Consider the following 7,041-nt stretch of genomic DNA (forward strand, 5'->3'; position numbering starts at 1 on the left):
TTTTCTGAGATTGTGTATTTGGGGTTTTCTTGAGCTGTAAGCCATAATCATCACAATGATGACAAATCACGGCTTGAACTATCTTCCTTTGCATGTAATGAGTCTCATATATTAGTTTCACCTTTTAAGTTGCATTACTGAAATAAATTAACTTTTGCACGATATTCTAATTTTTCAAGTTTCACCTGTATATACACACACACTGCTCAAAAAGATTAAAGGAACTCTTTGAAAACACATCAGATCTCAATGGGGAAAAACGTCTTGCTAGATATCTATACTGATGTGGACTGGGTAATGTTTTAGGAATATAAGGATGCCCCATCATTTGATGGAAAAGAAAACGATCAACCTACAGAGGACTGAATTCAAAGACACCCCGAAAATCAAAGTGAAAAAATGATGCAGCAGGCTAGTCCATTTTGCTGAAAATGCAAAATGGTACTCAGTAGTTTGTATGGCCCCCACGTGCTTGAATGCATGCCTGACAATGTTGGGGCATGCTCCTAATGAGACAGATGGTGTCCTGCTGTATTTCCTCCTAGATCTGGACCAGGGTATCACTGAGCTCCTGGACAGTTTAACGTGCAACCTGGCGTTGTCGAATGGACCGAAACATAATATCCCAGAGGTATTCTATTGGATTTCGGTCAGCTAAGCGTGGGGGGCATTCAATGGTAACTATTCCTTCATCCTCCAGGAACTGCCTGCATTCTCTCGCCACATGAGGTCGAGCATTGTCATGCACCAGGAGGAACTCAGGTCCCACCAGCGTAGGGTCTGACAATGGGTCCAAGGATTTCATTCCGATACCTAATTGCAGTAAGGGTGCCATTGCCTAGCCTGTAGAGGTCTGTGCATCCCTCCATGGATATGCCTCCCCAGACCATCACTGACCCACCATGAAAATGGTCATGCTAAAACAATGTTACAGGCAGCATAACTTTCTCTATGGCTTTTCCAGGCCCTTTCACGTCTGTTACATGTGCTCAGAGTGAACCTGCTCTCATATGTGAAAAGCACAAGGCGCCAGTGGTGGACCTGCCAATTCTGGTGTTCAATGGCAAAAGCCAACCAAGATCTATGGTGCCGGGCAGTGAGCACAGGGCCCACTAGAGTATGTTGTCAAGCCACCCTCTTGAAGTCTGTTTCTGATTGTTGGTCAGAGACATTCACACCAGTGACCTGCTGGAGGTCATTTTGTAGGGCTCTGGCAGTGCTCATCCTGTTCCTCCTTGCACAAAGGACCAGATACCAGTTCTGCTGATGGGTTAAGGACCTTCTATGGCCCTGTCCAGCTCTCATAGAGTAACTGCCTGTCTCCAGGAATCTCCTCCTCCATGTTCTTGAGACTGTACTGTGAGAGACACAGCAAACCTTCTAGCAATGGCACGTATTGATGTTCCATCCTTGAGGAGTTGGTGCAACCTCTGTAGGTCCAGGCATCGCCCCATGCTACCAGTAGTGACACAGACCCTAGACCCTAGGCAAAACTAGTGAAAAACAGTCAAAAAAGATGAGTTGGGAAAAAAATGTCAGTGGCCTCCACCTGTAAAACCCGTCCTGTTTTGGGGGGGGTCTCCTTGTTGCCCATCTAGTGCACCGGTTGTTAATTTCATTAACACCAAGCAGCTGCAACTTATTAACAACTCCCTCTCCTACTTAACTGACCAGATCAATATCCCAGGAGTTTTAATGACTTGATAATCTGATTAAAAAGTGTTCCTTTAATTTTTTTTGAGCAGTGTGTGTTTATATATATATATATCCTCTATACACAAAGACCAACAGCCAGCTAACACTAACATTTGCTTCGCACTTACATCATAAATAAAATCCAAAGAAATTTCAATCCTGTGTATCAACATAAATCATTATAATCCAACTGTGTTGTAAGAAAAAAAAATTAACCCCAGGTTAATTTTAGGGAGCAGAAACATCCAGGTTTTTGTTCTGTGTGTTTGATTGGCCACAGCTGATCAGCAGGTATACAGCCAAAGTCATTGGCTATAACTTGCTGTCCAATCACAGCACAGGTCATCAGGGAGCGTGGGCATATATGCTCAAAAACCTAGAAATAAGCCGCAACGTATGGGTACTTTGCTTAGCATGCAGTTGCCCCCACTAGCAGTAAATTTACTGTTAGTGGGAGGCAAGTGGTTAATGCAGAGATTGCAAAGTGGATGGTGTTGGCGAGTTCCCATTTTTCATGGCAACTCTCTTTGTAGTGTACATTTTTTTAATCAACAAAGCAGTAAAAGACACATACACACTGCTCTATTTTACTAATATAGAAATAATTTCTATATTTGTGCAGTTTGTACAAGCTTCCTGTACATGGTTTTTAGCTAAATAGCTTCAAATATCAATAAAATGTACACATTAAAAAATAAGAGAGAAAGAAAGAAAGTAATACATGAGAACAAAAGCAGAACAATTTTAAAACTGAATTGAATGTTCCCAACAGTTTTAAAAACAGATGTTAATGTGCAATTATTTAAAAACCCAAAAGGTTTCTAATTATAACTGTATGAAGGCATCAGCAAAGAGAGTTTGTTAGAAGTCGTATCATAAAAATGTCACACCATGTGAAATCTTCCATTAAATGCAAAGCAAAGAGATGTAAAATCAGTCTCTGAAAACAGAGCAGAATATGTTTAATTTGCAACTCTACAACTTCTAATTAGAGTCATAGTGTCCTTCTTTAGCATAGCTTGCTCTCCAAGGCATTACATGTATTCAAGACAAAGCTGGGACCACAGTTGATATGTACACATCACTCTTTTCACATTACAAGATGACCAAAACCAAAAGAATCCAATCCAGATTGTAGGAATGCTTGATCCAAAAGTAAACATAGGACATCTTCTTTCTATTTCTTTCATTTTTCATTCCTTGGAGGAAGCAGAATATTTGCGTGCATTCGATTACATACTTGAGTGAGCTCATGTTTACGTTCCCAGAGGGGGCAATGCTTACATTTAGAAGGTTAATTGCTTCTTTTGGTTTATATTGATATTTATCTGTGTTATGAGAACTTATTAAAATTCTGTACTGCTATGTTTGAATAAGCACTTTATAAATGGGTGTGCATTCTTGTTTTATTAGATAATATACCGTGGTTAAAAAACATTAACAACCTAATTTTTAGTAGATGCAAAAAATATGGAGATAAACAATAGATGTTTATTAGATATAGCAGGGCCCTCTGATCCCTCCTGTATTACATTGTATTGTAATTGTACTGTCTACTTTTATGTTGTAAAGTGCTGCCTAAACTGTTGGTGCTATGTAATTCCTGTATAATAATAATAATATAGATGCTGATGTAGCTATCATTGCTACTGACACATATACCATAGTTCTCAGTGGGAGCGCAGATCTAAACCTAATGGACCCATTTATCAGGATTGAAACTAACAATATGTATTTGTTTTGCATGTGCATATAGTTTATGCTAAGTTTTCCCCTTTGTAAGGCTGCTTTGGGTATTTAGACTATGTCAATTTATAAAGACATTTGCTTTCCCAACATTATTTTCAATCAACTGAAAATAATGCAAGATCTTTCTTCATGGTGGTATATGTTCACTACTTTCGGACATTTTTTTTTCTATTTTACCTTATTTTGACTTTATTTTCATCTTTTTATGATGGTATATGTGTCATGATTTTTTACTTTTCTGTAATTTTTCAATTTAAAATCATGGAGACATTAGACAAATGTTTTGAAACAACAAGAGCAATGTGCTGAAAATTAAAAACATCATCTTGAAAATCATTATATAGATAGTTTTATATATAACTAGTTCCTGTAATTAAAATTGATGCTAGGTAAAGAAAGTCAATGATAACATAATCCATGATATTTCAGGGATCCCCTTTGGTAATGAGTTTTGTTGTTCTGCATCTCTTTGTGCCACTGTGAAACTCTTTACAGAGACTTTTAAAAGGAAAGGTGGTATACCATGACATCGTAGAAGAAAACAATGCAAGAATAATATTGCAGCAAATTATGAAGACAAAATTGTGCTCAGATGTGGAAGACATTCCATATTGGCAAATGTGGTTTCCATTTATTTACATTGCTGTAGGAAACAATGGGGTTGATTTACTAAAACTGGAATGTGCAAAATCTGGTGCAGCTGTGAATGGTAACCAATCAGCCTATAACTTCAGCTTGTTCAATAAAGCTTTGACAAAATGTCATGAAAGCTGATTGGCTACCATGCATAGCTGCACCAGATTTTGCACTCTCCAGTTTTAGTAAATCAACACCAAAATGTAGGTGATCCTTTTAAGAAGTTAAAACATGCCATTTTAAGGTAGCCCATATACAGTCAGGTCCATAAATATTGGGACATCGACACAATTCTAACATTTTTGGCTCTGTACACCACCACAATGGATTTGAAATGAAACGAACAAGATGTGCTTTAACTGAAGACTGTCAGCTTTAATTTGAGGGTATTTACATCCAAATCAGGTGAACGGTGTAGGAATTACAACAGTTTGCATATGTGCCTCCCACTTGTTAAGGGGCCAAAAGTAATGGGACAGAATAATAATCATAAAACTTTCACTTTTTAATACTTGGTTGCAAATCCTTTGCAGTCAATTACAGCCTGAAGTCTGGAATGCATAGACATCACCAGACGTTTGGTTTCATCCCTGGTGATGCTCTGCCAGGCCTCTACTGCAACTGTCTTCAGTTCCTGCTTGTTCTTGGGGCATTTTCCCTTCAGTTTTGTCTTCAGCAAGTGAAATGCATGCTCAATTGGATTCAGGTCAGGTGATTGACTTGACCATTGCATAACATTTCACTTCTTTCCCTTAAAAAACTCTTTGGTTGCTTTTGCAGTATGCTTTGGGTCATTGTCCATCTGCACTGTGAAGTGGCGTCCAATGAGTTCTGAAGCATTTGGCTGAATATGAGCAGATAATATTGCCCGAAACACTTCAGAATTCATCCTGCTGCTTTTGTCAGCAGTCACATCATCAATAAATACAAAAGAACCAGTTCCATTGGCAGCCATACATGCCCACGCCATGACACTACCACCACCATGCTTCACTGATGAGGTGGTATGCTTAGGATCATGAGCAGTTCCTTTCCTTCTCCATACTCATCTCTTCCCATCACTCTGGTACAAGTTGATCTTGGTCTCGTCTGTCCATAGGATGTTGTTCCAGAACTGTGAAGGCTTTTTTAGATGTCATTTGGCAAACTCTAATCTGGCCTTCCTGTTTTTGAGGCTCACCAATGGTTTCCATCTTGTGGTGAACCCTCTGTATTCACTCTGGTGAAGTCTTCTCTTGATTGTTGACTTTGACACACATACACCTACCTCCTGGAGAGTGTTCTTGATCTGGCCAACTGTTGTGAAGGGTGTTTTCTTCACCAGGGAAAGAATTCTTCAGTCATCTACCACAGCTGTTTTCCATGGTCTTCCGGGTCTTTTGGTGTTGCTGAGGTCACCGGAGCGTTCCTTCTTTTTAAGAATGTTCCAAACAGTTGTTTTGGCACGCCTAATGTTTTTGCTATCTCTCTGATGGGTTTGTTTTGTTTTTTCAGCCTAATGATGGCTTGCTTCACTGATAGTGACAGCTCTTTGGATCTCATCTTGAGAGTTGACAGCAACAGATTCCAAATGCAAATAGCACACTTAAAATGAACTCTGAACCTTTTATGTGCTCATTGTAATTGGGATAATGAGGGAATAACACACACCTGGCCATGGAACAGCTGAGAAGCCAATTGCCCCATTACTTTTGGTCCCTTAAAAAGTGGGAGGCACATATGCAAACTGTTGTAATTCCTACACCGTTCCCCTGATTTGGATGTAAATATCCTCAAATTAAAGCTGACGGTCTGCAGTTAAAGCACATCTTGTTTGTTTCATTTCAAATCCATTGTGGTGATGTATAGAGCCAAAAATGTTAGAATTGTGTCGATGTCCCAATATTTATGGACCTGACTGTATAGGGCTTGGAAAAAAATGGAACATCAAATAAAAAAAAAAAAATTTTACAGCAAGTAAATCCCAATTTGGTTATTTATCAATTAGCAATATGCTATAAAAGATGGCTGTCAATCAACACTTTAATATGTGAGGTTTTTTTACAGCAACATGAGACAGTTACCAATGTTCAAAGAGTCAAAACCTGAACTGACTGCAGCAACAGATTTTCATGTATGCTAGACCATCTTGTAGTGCTAGTTTAATTTTGAAATTTACAGTTCAACTCCAGAAATATTAAAAAGAGAGACTAATGCAACTCGGTTTTTATTGACACACTCTTAACATTTGCTATTTTGATGCAAGCACCTACATTTGACATGGTATCAGCCTTTTGCAATTATTGTACAGCAGAGCTCAGACTGGGAGAGAGGTAAACCACACAAGGAGCCAGTCAGCTGTGCTTCAGTGCAAGAGACATAGTGATAGGAGAACATAATAGAGTGACAGTGACACGAGCTAGTCAGTATGCGGCTTCTCCTTTTATTGTCTTGGGATGGCAAGAGATAAGACTTGTAAGCGTTTACTGCAGCAGAAAAAAATCAGGTGTTCTGCTCTGCCAGACAGGGTGGTTGTTTAGAATTCTTTGCCTAGATTTCAGCTTTAAGGCCTACATAATCACTAACACTTTTAAAGGTTTTGCAGCATTTGATACGTGCCCCAATGTTTAAAGTGTTATTTCATCCAAAAGATATTTTCAGATTTTAGATAAAGTAGAGAAGGGATAGAAGAAGCCCTGTCCAGTTTTTGTTGTAGAAGTAGATCTCATGCACAAGGGCCGAGTATGCACTAAGTTGAAGAGACAAGTATGATATACATAGATTATAAAGGATTTGTTAATAGGATAAATGTCTCTCTAACTAAGGATTGTTAGGATAGGGCTATGTATTCCTGTTGATGAACAGATAGCGAACATGACTATGTCCCTTTAATACATACCGGGAGGTCCCTGGGTGGAGTCAATACAGATATAAGGGGCTTCCAAAATATCGCCTGACATCCAGACAAAGCTACGTTACCTT

Source organism: Staurois parvus, unplaced genomic scaffold (assembly GCF_062004578.1).
Source record: "Staurois parvus isolate SC_StPar_1 unplaced genomic scaffold, SC_StPar_1.0 ptg000634l, whole genome shotgun sequence".
NCBI classification, from domain to species: Eukaryota; Metazoa; Chordata; class Amphibia; order Anura; family Ranidae; genus Staurois; species Staurois parvus.